This window comes from Cervus elaphus, chromosome 29, assembly GCF_910594005.1.
Source record: "Cervus elaphus chromosome 29, mCerEla1.1, whole genome shotgun sequence".
Taxonomy (NCBI): domain Eukaryota; kingdom Metazoa; phylum Chordata; class Mammalia; order Artiodactyla; family Cervidae; genus Cervus; species Cervus elaphus.
In genome coordinates, this window is record NC_057843.1 from 24,658,942 (window position 1) to 24,674,769 (window position 15,828).

Below are 15,828 nucleotides of genomic sequence, written 5' to 3' on the forward strand. Positions count from 1 at the left end.
CTGCTACAATTAAGGCCTTAGTGATTCCACATAAAAAGTATTATCAACATCAGTTATGCTGGCTGATTCATGGAATTACAAAATCAAAAAAGTAACTCATTTCAGATAAACTCTGCTTCTTTTTATGAACACAAAACAGTGTAATTCCACACTGTTGCACCTGCAACTGACAGTTCTGTAAGGAAGAAGGGATATAAAGAAAGGCTGAAAACACAAACGCTTTAAAGGAGTCACAGAAGATATGAGCTGTCAGAACTAGAGAGAGAACACAGGCAGTGACTACTGGTCAAATTCATCCAACTACTGCCAAACGGATTTGGTAAAATCAGAACTTCCTTCTTGTATTTTCAAGAGAAAGCAGAAATAATCCAGATCCCACCCCCGCTCCCCACCACACACCTCCAATATTCCAGGGCAGAGCTCTTGTGACCAAACCATGTGTCATCTACCTCCCACGCCAAGTGTGACTGCCTGGGCTGTAGAGAGCCCGGATAGTTCCTTTCCAACTCTACCCTGATAACACAGAGTTGAGCACTGGAATAATACAAATTTTTATTTAAATCACCAAGTTTTAACAGTAGCCACTCATTAAAAATCCTTAAATACCATACAAATAAAATGCATAAGCAGGCTATATTCACTCTAAAGATTAAATATCTATAAAAGAACAATTTCTAAATTTCATTTTAAAGTACTGACCTGGTTAAATACCCAACTTCATCATGAAATTTGTGTGAGCCAATGAACCTAAGTGTATATCAAACTGATAATGTAATTACATACAAGAGAATGAAAAAGGAAAACTAATCCAAGTAAAGTTTGGACAATTTAACATGAAGAACTGAAAATAAATCTTAACCTTTACTTAGAAGGCTTGTTTTTTTAATACTGGTATGTTTGTAACAATTCTGAAATTATTCAATATGAACTCTACAATGGCATAATTGTTGGAAGCCAGAGTTTTTGCTATGAGAAAAGGGAGATATAACTAAGGGATGGGATAAGACAAGTAAGAATCTCTATTTGAGAATGGAATTAAGAGGTATCGTTATGAACTCACAATTTTAAAATATATATAACTGAAGGCATGTGCACCTTGAATTAGATCACAGAAATCTTTTATTAATGTAAAAATTAGTCAAATTAAAATAAAATCTGGATTTCAGTTAACAACAATGTAACAGTATTGATGTCTTAGTTTTGAAAAATGTATCATGGTAATATAAAATGTCAGCCATAGAAAAATACAGGAATTCTGTGCTATTTTTTCAACCTTTCTGTAAACCTAAAATAATTCAAAAATAAAAATGTTTCAATACATGTGTGTAAACATTATTGGTTACAAAAAATGGTAACAGTCCAAATGTCCATCAACTGATAGAGATAAATATAGTATATTCATACAATGAACTATTATTGTTCAGCAGTAAAAAAATTAAGTAGTAATACATGCCACAACATGGATGAACCCTTAAAACATGCTAAGTGGAAGAAGTCAGTCACAAAAGACCGATAGTATGATTCCACTTATATGATGCAGCACAGGCAAATCCACAGAAAAAGTGGTTGGCTGCTAGGCCTGAGGGTGAGGGGAAATAGGGAAGACTGATAATGGGTAGGGGGTTTCTTTGAGGGAATAAAAATGTTCTAAAATTGTTTGTGGTGATAGTTGAGCAATCTGTGACTACACTAAAAATCAGTAAATTATATATTTTAAACAGATGAACTGTGTGGTGTATAGAATACAGCTCAATAAAACTGTAAAATATGTATGTGTGAGTCAGTGTATCTCCTCCTCCTTTCTGCTATTAAAAAAAACAAAAACAAAAACCCAGAAGCTGTGTCACTCCACCAGCAACAAACAAGCCCAGCACCTAAATCTCTGTTTCTTTACGACATTTCCAGTCAAGAGATAGTAGAGCTCCTTGGAGAAATGGCCAATTCCAAGGCAGGAATTGTTATTTTTAAAAAAAAAATTTTTTTTAAATTGTTATAAAAAAAATAACACAGGATACACCTAGAATATTTTATACAAGGGGGGAAAAAAGCACTGCTCAAAGACTAACGGGGGGTTCTATCAAAAGGGGACTGAAACTGCTTGAAGAGTCTCCCACTGGCCAATCTGGGAACAAGTTTAGCATCAAAATGAGTGACAGTAATGGACTAATAAAACACTGACTTTTTTTAGGCCTTGAGTCCACACAGCTGATATTATAAAATAAATGAATAAAAGTGAAAGAAGCAAAGGAAGACTCTTCAAAACAGAATATAACATAATAAACACCTAAGAAATTATTAAAAGCCATTTTACAAGCATCACAGTATTCAGATTCAAGTAAGAATCATCAAATGGATGCTAAAACGACTGGATAAAAAAGTGGTCAAGATGGCAGAATAGAAAGACCTTGAGCTTACCTCTCAAGTGAAGTGAAAGTGAAAGTTGCAGAGTCATGTCCGACTCTTTACTATGACCCCATGGATATACAGTCCATGGAATTCTCCAGGCCAAAATACTGGAGTGGGTAGCTGTTCCCTTCTCCAAGGGATCTTGCCAACCCAGGGATCGCACCCTGGTCCCCACACTGCAGGAGGATTCGGTACCAGCTGAGCCACCACGAGCCCACCTCCTCCCAAGGGCACACCAAAGTCACAACTATTTACAGAGTAACACTGGTAAGACCTGAAAACTAGCAGAAAAGATGTTCTACAACAATGAAACAAACAAGAGGGCTAGAGACAGGATATGGTAGAGAACCACACCTCCAGGTGGGAACCACAAACAGGATAATTACAAATGCAGAAGTAACTCCCCAGGGTGCCCCACATCAGGCTCCCTAACCCAGAGACTGCAACCAGGAAGATGAGCGCCTACAATGTCTGGCTGTGAGGGCCACTGAGGCTTACTTTCAGGAGAGTCAAAGGACTCTAGGAAATAAAGACTCAACTTTTAAAAGGGCACACTCAAAATCTCACACACTGAGAGCCAGGGCATAAGCAGTAATTTGAAAGAAACCTGGGTTAGGCCTACCTGCTGATCTTGGAGAATCTCTTGAACAGCAGAAGGCAACTGGAGCTTACCCTGTGGACACAGATACTGGCAGCAACCATTTTGGGAGCTCATACACCATGAACACACTGGTGCTGGCAAATGTCATTTTGGAATCTTCTAACTTATTAGCAATGGGACCTGTCCCAGCTCACTGACCTGTCCCAGTCAGTGCCAGTACTGGGACACCTCAAGCCGTGTGGCTACCCAGGCCCTACCAATCTGTGGCCCAGCCAGCTAAAGACACCCACCCTATCTGCCTCAAGACCCAGCTACTTTCACCAAGGGCTCAAGACGCAGTATTTTTAGAAGAAATGTTAAAGAGACTACTCTCATGTGGAAAATAAAAGGTTACAACTAGAAAAATAGATGTTACAAAAGGAAAAATCTCATTGATAAAGGCAAATATAAAGTAAAGGTGGTAAATCAACCACTTACAAAGGAAGATTAAAAGACCAATGTAGTAAAATCATTTACATCTGCAGTAAGTAGTTAAGGGATACAGAAAACAAAAAAATATAAAATATGATGTCAAAAAGAAGAAATTAAAATATAGCAATCAAAAATCTATGATAATGTAGGAAAAGCAGTTCTAAGAAGGAAGCTTACCTACACAAGCTTACCTTACCCAAACCTACCTCAGAAAACAAGAAAAATCTCAAATAAATAACCTAAACTTATAGCTAAAGGAATGAGGGGGAAAAAAGAAAAATAAATAAAGGAATGAGAAAAAGAAGAGCAATCAAACCCATAGTAGAGGAAAAGAAATCATAAAGATCAGAGCAGAAATAAAAGAAATAGAGGCAAAAAAAAAAAAAAGATGTGAAGTAATTAGCCTCCAACTAATAAAAAAATAAATTAAAAAAATAAAAACAATAATAAATAAATAAATAAATAAAAATTAAAAAAAAAAAAAGAATAGATCAGTGAAACTAAGAACTGATTCTTTGAAAAGATAACCAGAACTGATAAACATTTAGCCAGACACATCATGAAAAAAAAGGGCCCAAATAAATAATATAGAAAATGAAACAAAGAGGTTACAACCCACACCACAGAAATACAAATTATTATAAGAGATTACTATGAACAATCATATGACAATAGAATGGACAACCTAGAAGAAATGAACAAATTCCTAGAAATGTACAATCTCCAAAGATATATCAGAAAGAAACAGTAAATATAAACAGATTACCAGTAATAAAACTTAATCAGTAATTTAAAAAAAAAAAAAACCTCCCAACAAACCAAAGTCCAGGGCCAGATAACTTCACACACAAATTCTACCAAACATTTAGAGAAGAAAAACACCTAACCTTCTCAAAACTATTCCAAAGAATTGCAGAAGAACAAGCACTTCCAAACTCATTCTACGAGGCCAGAAGCACCCCACACCAAAACCAGAGAGTATCTCACACACACACACAAATACAGGCCAGCCAATATCACTGATAAATACAGATGTAAAAATCCTCAACAAAATATTAGCAAACCAAATTCAACAATACATTAAACAGATCATACATCATAATCAAGTGGGATTTATTCCTGGGATGCAACGATGGTTCAAGATACACAAATCAATCAACATAATACACCACATTAAAAAATCATACTCAATAGTGAAAAGCTGAAAACATTTCCTCTAAGATCAGGAAAAAGACAAGGATACCCACCTCTTCCACTTTTAATAAACATAGTATTGAAAGTTCCAGCCATAGCAAATCAAAGAAACAGAAGGGGAATCAAATTTGGAAAGGAAGAAATAAAACTCACTGTGTGCAGAAGACATGATACTGTACATAGAAAATCCTGAGGGAATTCCCTGGTGGTCCAGTGGTTAAAACTCCACCCTTTCATGGCTGAGGACATGGGTTCAATAGTTTCCTTGGTTGGGGAACTAAGATCCCACAAGCCACACAGTATGGCTAAAAGAGAAAAAAACAAAGGGATGGAGTGGGGGTGGGGGGAGGCACTTCCCTGGTTGCTCAGTGGTAAAGAAGTCACCAGCCAATGCAGGAGTCATGGGTTCAATCCCTGGTCCAGAGAGACCCCACATGCCATGGGACAACTAAACTCACGTGCCACAACTATTAAGCCTGTGGTCTAGAATCCAGGAATGACAACTACTGAGCCCACATGCAGCAACTATTGAAGCCCAAGTGCCCTAGAATCCGTGCTCTGCAACAAGAGAAGCCCCTCCAATGAGAAGCCCACACATTGCAAGGAAGAGTAGCCCCCATTAGAGAAAAGTCTGCAAAGCAACAAAGAACTAGCACAGCCAAATAAAAAAGCAATGAGAACTCACCACTGTATTTGGCAAAATTGCAGAATACAAAATGAATATACAGAAATTGCTGCATTTCTATACATTAACAATTAATGATCAGAAAGATAAATTAAGAACATATTTACAGGTGCATCAAAAACAAGTATCTAGGAATAAATCCAACTAAGGAAGTGGAAGATCTGTATTTGCAAAACTGATGAAAGAAACTGAAGACAAAACAGATGGAAAGATATACCGTGCTCATGGACTAGATGAACTAATGTACTATCCAAGGCAAAACAGATGGAAAGATATACCGTGCTCATGGACTAGATGAACTAATGTACTATCCAAGGCAATCTAGAGATTCATGCTAGTCTCTATCAAAATATTGATGGCATATTTCACAGAACTAGAACAAATAATTCTAAAATTTGTACGGAAACACAAAAAAAACCCAAATCTTGAGAAAGGAAGCCAAAATAATCTTGAGAAAGGAAGACAAAGCTGAAGGTGCCACATGAGCTGATTTCAAACTATACTATAAAGCTACAGTGATCAAAACAGCATGGCACTGGCACAAACACAGATACACAGATCAATGAAATAGGATAAAGTGGGCCAAAACAAATCTATTTTTATGGGCAATTAACCTATGACAAAGGAGTCAAGAATACACAGTGGAGGAAACACAGCCTCTTCAATAAATGGCACTGGGAAACTAGAAAGTTACATGCAAAAGAAACAAACTGAACTACTTTCTCACATCATGCACAAAAATAAGTTCAAAATGGATTAAAGACTTAAATACAAAACCTGAAACCACAAAACTTCTAGAATAAAATATAGGCAGTACACTATTTAACAATAGTCTTGGTAATATTTTTTTGGATATATCTCCTCAGGCAAGGGAACAAAATAAACAATTGGGACTGCATCAAACTCAAAAGCTTTTGCACAGTAAAGGAAACAATCAAGAAGACAAAAAGACCAGCTATTTAATGGGAAAATGTATGGAAAACAATATGGACACTCCACAAAAAATTAAAAATAAAACTATCATAACAATCCAACAATTCTACTCCTGGGTATTTACTGGAAGAAAACAAAAGCACTGATTCAAAAAGATAGATACGAATTTCCCTGGTGGTCCAGTGGTTAAGAATTCTCCTGCCAATGCAGCAAACATGGGTTCAATCCCTGGTCCGGGAAAATTCCACATGCCACAGGGCAACTGAGCCTGTGCGCTGCAACCAAAACTCAAAACAGCCAAATATATAAATTTAAAAAAAGAACAGCAATAGGTATCACAAAGCAGCAAAACATATATGCTTAATGCATTTCAGTCTCATTCACAGTCTATTTAATGATAGCTTATGAAAAAATTCTATTAAGTTCATTTGACTACTAAATACACAGTGAAAATAATAACAAATTAAAAGGAAAAGAGGTAAGCACACTATCAGATCAAAAAATTAAAGTTGTCAAGGAGTGAGGGAAATAGTTTATGAAACAGAAGATGACCCAAAGGCATAGTTAATTAGATCCCGAACTGTAAGAGCTCCACACATCTCAAATATATCTACAGGGTATCAAAGCTTTACAAATGCTCTACAGCATTTATAATCATGTCATCTACTTATAATGGAAAGGTTAACTTACATTCTTCTCTCACTTTTATCTACATACTAAATACTAAAATCATAAATACTAAAATTCCATATAATCTTAAAAAAAAAAAACACTAACTTCTATTTTGTTTCATTAGCCAACTTCCAAGCTAGTACCACCCACAGTTAACTGTAATAGTTCTGCATGTTTTTTGATCTGGTAGATAAACTCCCTCTTCACCTTTTTTAAAAACTTTTCCGTTTTAAAAACTTGACTGGCGTCTTTGGTGAGGATCACATAGCGGCTTCAGGGGTATCTTTAGGAGCCAGCAGTATGGCAGAAAACATCAAAATCAAAATAAAAATCTACCAGCCTGCTCCTTTTAACAGCCGCTTCTCCAACAAGAACCAAACCAGGAACTGCTGGCAAAACTGGACTTCCACAGCTGTGAGAAGGCAATGCCTGCTAAAGGGGGTGATGTCCCCATGTGTGAATTATATTGGTGTGTGTACAAGTCCCTCCACCCTATATCCTGGCTATCAGCCTGGGACGATCGCCAGGCAGAAGGCACATTTCCTGGGAAGATCCGAACTGGCTCCTCCTCACCTCTTCTGTCCTCCATCCTTCTCAGGGCAATCAAGGGGCACCTGGGGTGATCCGCACCCTGGGATCCTGAATCATGGCTGGCTTAACTAAGAATAAATACTCATTGGAAAAGTGAAAAAAAAAAAAAAAAAATCCAGGTTTATTCATCCAAGCTTCTTAAGTTTTGGGAGGAAGAAAGTAGAGATCTTTGTTAGGAACAGGTCTAAAACTCAGATTTAAGGAAAACAAGCATCCTTACATTAAGTTCTCCAGTCAAGTGAGTATGGTATGGCTTTCCTTTTTATTCAGGTCTTTTTTTGTTGCTATTAATAGCCTGTAAGTAAAGTCTCATGATTTTCTCCATCCATGTCCTGCAGATTGTTAAGATTATTCATAATTATTTTACAGTTTTGTGGCTAACGGGAAGGAGCTTTTATGTTTGCCAAACAATCACTGCTGGTACATCAACAACCTATGACTGAATCTCACTCCTTGTTCTAAATGAGGGGAATTAAAGCAATGAAAATACAAAAGGCCATATCTTTATGGAGCTTACATTACAGTTGGGAAATATTCCGTAAACAAGTATAGACTTATAAATAATTTCAGAAAGCAAACATGCTGTGAATAAAAAATAAAGCAGAGTAAGAAAATTATATTGAAGTGTTTATATGAAGTGCTTATATTGAAGTGCTTTTTATAGTCCAATCAAGGAAGATCTCTTTGAAGAAGTTAAGGAAGTAAAATCTGAGCAGAGGTTGAAGTAATAGGAAAGAGTAAATCATATGATGATAGAAAACACTGCAAGGAAAAAGAAATAAAAAATAAAAGCCTAAGGGCAGGTCAATTCCTTTATCTTTGAGGAACAGCAAGAAGGAGATGGCTCCGGAACTTAGGGAGTACTAAGATGAGGTCAGTGAAGGGGGAAATCATACAGCACCTTTCAAGTTAGGTAAGGTCTTTAGATTTTACTCTAAGTGTGCTGGGAAGTGACCAGCAGCCTCCAGATGAGGGTGATGTGCTATTATTTATGTCTTTTAAAAAATCACAGCAGCTGCTATACACAGAGGGAGAACAGAGCAGAAGCAGGGAAAGCAGTTAGAAGGTATCTTCAGCAGTGCAGGAAGAGATAATAATGACATATTACGGAGGGAGTGATAAGAGATGGCAGGATTTGAGATACAGGTTAAAGATAAAACTGCTACTGATGAATTGGAGGTAAGAGGGAAAACACAGAAACTAAGGACAGCCAGCGTGCGGCCTAACTGAGCGGGTGAATGGTTGATGCCAGACACCGAGAGTGCGAAAAAGAGTGAGTTTGAGTAAATAAACCCAAAGTCTGTATCAGACAAGTTTCAGATGCCTACTAAAACATACAAATTAGAGAAGGCAGTCCAACAGTGTGGAGTTTGATAAAAATATCAAGGCCACAGTCAGCAGCGAACTGATGATACTAATAATCACAGTATTAAGTAAGATATCTATACTGATGTAGAAAAGGTCTAAGGGCTAAGCCTAGGGCATTCCAACTTTGAGGTAAGGGAAGAGAAGCTAGAAAACACAACTGACGGAGAAGGAACTGCCATAAATCAGGAAACAAGCAGGATGATATGGCATCCAGAAAATAAGTGAGATTATTCCAAACACAGGGACTCATCAATCGTGTCAAATGCTGATGAGAGGTAGAGTGGCTTTAAGACTGAGAACACTGACCAGAGCGGGTTCAGCAGATGAAGATGAAGAGTCAGCCTCAAGCACGTTGGAGAGAAAATGCAAAGAAAGAAAATAGAGACAATACAAGCAAGTCTTTTCAACAAATTTTGCTATACATGAAACAAAAAGGGGTGTGTGTATATATGACAGAGAGAGATTTGAGATGTTACAGCATGTTTTTATGCTAGCAAATATGATTCAGAAGGAAAGAAGGATGATGCAGGGGAGACAAAAGATAACAGCAGGAGCTAAATCCTTACTAGGTGAGGAGATGCAGCACAGATGGAGGATGCAGTAGAGGGAGAGAGACAAGTAAAGGAAGAAAAGAGATTAAGTACTCTGTTTAGTAATCAAAGCAGAAGCGTAAATGGCTACATAATGCTGATGGCATTTATGGCCATAAGTTTAAAGAGAGACAGTCAGCACTGCTGTTTGTTTTCTTTAGTCACACTCTACTGCTCAGGTTTAAGGGAACACAAAGTTTGCAAAGGACTGTGTTTTATCGGTGCTGAAGTTTTACCCTAATTACAGTGAAGGAAGCAGGAAACAAGAGATGGTAACTTGACCTCACAAAATAGTACAGAACATTAGTAGGCATTAACTTTTAATTTTTTTCAATGAATCAATGTAATTGGGTAAGGAAAGAAGTTACTGTATCAGGGGGATGAGGGACAGTGAAAAAGTGGTGTGAACAATGGCCTGGTGGTCTGGATAGAATCCAAGAAACATCAAAGTGAAGTCGCTCAGTCGTGTCCAACTCTTTGCGACCCCATGGACTGTAGTCCACCAGGCTCCTCTATCCATGGGATTTTCCAGGCAAGAATACTGGAGTGGGTTGCCATTTCCTTCTCCAAAGAAATATCAAAACAGGGTATTAAAGTACAAGCTAGCAAAAGAGAGACAGAAGTCAGAATTAGATGCTGAAAATATTTTAAGTTATACATCATGATGATAAAGTCTAGGGCAATGGTTCGCTATTCTATCTATACACTGGAGTCTGCTGGAATACTTAAAAAAAAAATCAGACCAAGGAAGTAAGAATTTCTAAGGGTGGCATCCTCCCATCAAAAAATTTTAAGAGGCCCAGTTAACCATAATATACAGTTAGAACTGAGAACCAATAATCTTGGGTGTGATCAAGGAAATGGGTAGTTGAAGCAACCTAAAAAGAAACTTGCAATCTGCAGATTCAAGAACTTCAAATGAAGTCAGTCGTCTTCTATTATTCTCAAAATAAATAAAAGCATGAGCGATACTCTAAATATTTTACATGCATTATCTCATTTCATACTCCTAAAAACCCAACAAGGTGTAACTAGTATTATCCTCTTTTGATGATGAAGAAGAATGGAAGAGAATGAAATACACAAAATTAAAAGTCCTAGGTTGTACATGAAGTAGTATAATACTATTTGAAGGCAAACTATTGAAAGCTAAAGATCATGTAATAAATTTTAAGCCAACTACTTAAAAAAAAAAGGATGTATAGTTAATAAATCAATATGGTGATAAATGGAATACTAAAATAGACTCAATCCAAAAAGAAACAAATAACAGGACATTAAAACCAGATAGCAAGATAATGCATGCAAACCCAACCGTATCAATAATTTCACTAAATCTAAGCAGTCTACACCAAGACAAATGAAAATGTATGTCCATAATACTTGAAAGGATGCTCAACACTGCTAGTCATCAGAGAAATGCAAAGCAAAACCACAATGAGATATGACCTCACACCTGTCGGAATGGCTAGCTTCAAAAAGAACACAAGTAACAAGTGCTGGTAAGGATGTGGAAACAAGGGAACTGCACTGTTGGTGGCAGTGTAAATTGGTGGCGGTGTGAATTGGTGGCGGTGTGAATTGGTGGCGGTGTGAATTGGTGGCAGTGTAAACTGGTGCCTCCACTGTAGAAAACAGTATGGCAGTTCCTCAAAAAACTAAAACAGAACTACCATATAACCCAGCAATTCCAATGCTGGGCAAATACTTGGGGGAAAAAAAGGAAAACCCTAATTTGAAGAGATATATGCACCCCAATGTTTTCAGCAGCATTATTTTTGATAGCCAAGATATGGAAGCAACCTAAATGTCCATCAACAGATGATACATGCATACATACACAAAATGGAATACTACTTAACTATGTAAGAAGAATGAAATTTTGCCATTTGCAACAATGTGGACAGACTTGAGGATATTAGGTTTAGTGAAACAAGTTAGATAGAGAAAGACAAATTCTGTATGGTATTATATGCGAAATCTAGAAAATAAAACAAACTAGTGAATATAACAAAAAAGAAACAGACTCACAGATGGAGAGAACAAACTAGTGGTGACCAACAGGAAGAGGGAAGAGGGGAGGGACAAGATAGGGGTTGGGGATTAAAAGGTACAAGCTACTATATATAAAATAAATACACTACAAGGATATATACTACACAGCCCGGGGAACATAGCCAGTATTTTATAACTATAAATGGAGGATAACTTTTAAAAATTGTGAATCACTACACTGTAACCTGAAACTTAAGACATCATCTATACCTCAATTTCAAAAAATACAAATAAATCCAAAAAAAAAAGTCCATATAAAAACCTGGATACAAATATTCATCACAACACTACTCAAAATAGCAAAAATGTAGAAACAACCCAAATGTCCATCAAGTCATGATGTGGAATTTCCATGCAATGGAGTACTATTCAGCCATACAAGGAATGAAGTACTACTGAGTCATGCTGTGACGTGGATTAATCTAGAAGGTATTATGCTAAGCGAAAAAAGCCCAGACACAACAACTAGACACTATTCCATTCACAATAACTATCCAGAACAAGCAAATCTACAGAGGAAGCAAGACTAACGGTTGTCAGGAAGAGGACGGAGGGGGAAAGAGAATGGGGAGTGACTGCTTAAAGGGAAAAGGGTTTCCTTTCAGAGTGATAAAAACACTCTGGAGCTAGACAGTGATAACAGTTGCATATCCTTGAGGATGTAGTAAATGCCACTGCACTGTATTAATAGATTTTTAAGTTGTTAATATGAATTTTACATGATGGGAGTTACGACACAATTTTTAAATAATTTCTAAGAAAATATTTTTACTTATTTATTTACTTATTTGGCTGCATCAAGTCTTGGTTGTGGCACTCAGTATCTCTGCTCTTCCCTGAGGCATGCAGAATCTTTAGTTGTGTGGCCCAGGATCTTTTTTTTTCAGTTGTGGAAAGTAGGATCTAGTTCCCTGACCAGGGATTGAACCTGAGCCTTCTGTACTGGGAGCTTGGAGTCTGAGCCCCTGGATCACCAGGAAAGTCTCACCACAATTTTTTTTTAAAGGAAATACCGATATGTATAACAACATGAACCTCAAAAATATTATTCTGTAATGAAGCCATTCATAAAAAATCACATACTATATGACTTTATTTATATGAAATGTTCAGAATAAGCAAATCTACAGAGACAAAAAATAGACTAGTGGTTGCCTAGGGCTGGGGTGGAAGAGAGGAGAGCTGGATCGTGACCATGAATGGACAAAGATTTATTTCCAATGTGATGAAAACGCTCTAAATAAGATTATGCCAATGGCTGTAAAACTCTAAATATTCTAAGAACAACTGAATTGAACCTTTTAAACAGGTGAATTTTATGGCGTATAAGTTATATCTCAATAAAGGCTATTTTGAAAAGCAAATTATCAAATGGTCTAAACACTCCTAAATAAAGGCAGAAATTATTAGACCAGATATAAAAATGTAAGACTCAACTCTAAGCTATCTACAAGAAATATGCTTTAAATACAAAGACACGAATGCATTAAAAGTACCATTAAAAAAGTGACTGACTGGACAAAGGAGCAAAGACAAATGGAGAAAAGACAGCCTCAACAAGTACAAGTGGAAAAGTTAGATTTCCATATACAACAAGGCTGAGACCTTATACTTTCTATAAGAATAATTCGAAATGAATCACAGACCAAATGTAAAATGCAATACTATAAAACTTGTAGAAGAAAATACAGGCAAAAATCTCTATGAGATCTCAGGTTTGACAATGAATTTTTTAGATACAATAGCAAAAGCACAATCCAAGAAAAAAAAGACAAGATAGACTCTACTAAAAACCTATGCTGAGCTAAAGACAAAGAGAATGAAAAGACAAGCCACAGAGTGAGATAAAATATTTGCAAAAGACATATCTGATAAAGAGCTGATATCCGAAACACAGCAAAAACACAGAGAACTAAACAGTAAGAAAACAGACAATCCAATTAGGAAATGGGTGAAAGATCCACACATACACATGGCAAATATGTATATGAAAAAATGCTCAACATATTTAGTCATTAGAGAAATGCAAGTTGAAATAATGAGATGCAATAATACAGACGTATTAAAATGGGCTTCCCAGGTGGCTCAGACAGTAAAGAAACTGCCTGCAATGAGAGAGACTGGGTTCAATCCCTGGGTTGGGAAGATCCCTAGGAGAAGGGAAAGGCTACCCACTAAAGTATTCTTGCCTGAATATTCCATGGACAAAGGAGCCTGGCAGGCTACAGTCCATGGAGTCGCAAAGAGCTGGACATGACTGAGCGACTTTCACTTTCATTAAAATGGCTAATAATTTTTTTTTAAATTGACAATACTGAATGCTGAAAGGGATGTCGAACAGAAACTTCCAATCATTGCTCAAGGGAAAGTAAAATGGAACAGCCACTCTGAAAGACAGTTTAACAGTTTCTTAGAAAGCTAGACATAAGCTGACAATCCTTGTAGACTCCTTCTAAGGAGTGTGATTATACCAGCAATCACACTCCTAGGTACTTACATAACTGATTTGAAAACATACATCCATATAAAACCTACATATAATGTTGACAGCAGCTTTAGTCATAATCACCAAAAACTGGAAGCAAAGAAAAAGTCCTTCAATAGGTGAATAGATTAAAAAACAAAACAAACAAAAACCTGATACATTCAGTGATAAATTAGCTATCAAGCCACAAAAAGACTTGGAGGAACCTTAAATGCATATTGCAAAGGGAAAGAAGCCAGTCTGAAAAGGCTGTTTTTTATATGACCCTTTTTACATGACATTCTGGAAAAGTCAAAACTATAGAAAGAGTAAAGAGATCAGCGGTTTCCAGGGCTGTGGGGTTTTGGCAGAGGGTTGAAGAGTTGAAGTGTGGGATTCTTACAGATGTAAAACTATTCAATCTGATACTGTAACGGTAGATACTGACATTAAGCATTTGTCAACATTCACAGAACTTCAGAGCACAGAGAGTGAATTTTAATGTATGCAAAATTATTAAATCCAGTGAGGATGTCATGGGATACCCTGAAGGAATATGGAGTAGGTCATGAGAACATCACAAATGTATGAAACAATTTCACTGAAGGGGTTAGGGTTGGGGGGTGTGGAGGGCAAGATGCTAGCCAAAGTAACTTTAGAAATGAGTACAGCCTTTAAAAGCAACAGGAACTGCAAACAGGCACTCTAGCTGATAAAACAGTTTCACACAGGGCTATGAGTTAACAGTTCTGACACTGTTATACACGTATACTGGTACTGAACAATTACATAAATGGATGACAGATGGTGGGAGCCACGTTTTTTCACTAAGTAGGAATTTACAGAGAGACTAGGGGAGGAGTATCCATGTAATAACGGATTCAAGTGGGAGCTCACTATGAACTCATTTAGTTTAATATAAATACACATTGTGACATATAGGTAGAGTTACAGACATAGGTATATCATAGGCTAATATACACAAGTATATTTCCTTGCTCAATCAACTAAGAAGACCCAGAATTAAGGCCACCCCAGTAGCCATCAGCACACCTAGCACCTGGATCTTGATTTCTAACGCTATTTTCCAACAGAAGGAGCCAAGGCTTCTTGAAGAAATGATTAATTATAGGATTGGAACAGGAAATACAGGTATCCCTTGCTTTTCAAAAGTTTGCTTTATGCCACTTCACTTTTACAAAAGACCTATATAAGCACCTGGTTTTTGCTAATGCAAAAGAAATCTGGAAAAAACAAACAAACTACTTTTATGGAAAAAGGTGAAAAGCAAAAATAGGATGGCATTTGTTTTGCAGCAAGCAGTTTTAAAGGCAGCAGGCACCCCAAGCAGAGGAGGGAGAAAAGCGTAACCAAACTCCCTCCCCAGTAACTACACTCAGCATATCAGCATCAAGCTGACATAGCTTTGAACTGTGTCTAAAAGCATCCGTGCTTCATCTAAATTTATTGTGCATAACCGTTAGCAAGATGTGTCCTAGGGTAACTGTTTCTTTGCTTTACACCGTAGTGGTTTATGAAAGGTTTCATAGGTACACTCTACTTTCATAAAGCAGAGGAAACCTTTACACAAAATTAGCCTGCACAGACACAGAAAATAAACTTATGGTTACCAAAGGTGGCAGAGGGGGTGGAGGGATACATTAAGAGTTTGGGATGAGCATATACACACTGAATTCAAGTGAAATGAAGTGTTAGTCACTCAACTGTGTCCGGTTCTTTGCGACCCCAGGGACTGTGGCTCACCAGGGCTCCTCTGTCCATGGAATTCTTTAGGCAA

General features: G+C 37.1%; 1 protein-coding gene and 1 pseudogene across 2 annotated transcripts in view; one reads left to right on the forward strand and one right to left on the reverse strand.

The window, feature by feature from the left end:
• DENND4C (DENN domain containing 4C) overlaps window positions 1–15,828 on the reverse strand; it is a 108,425-nt gene that overhangs the window by 85,972 nt on the left and 6,625 nt on the right. The window lies entirely within an intron of this gene.
• On the forward strand, window positions 7,263–7,585 carry LOC122685894 (annotated as a pseudogene).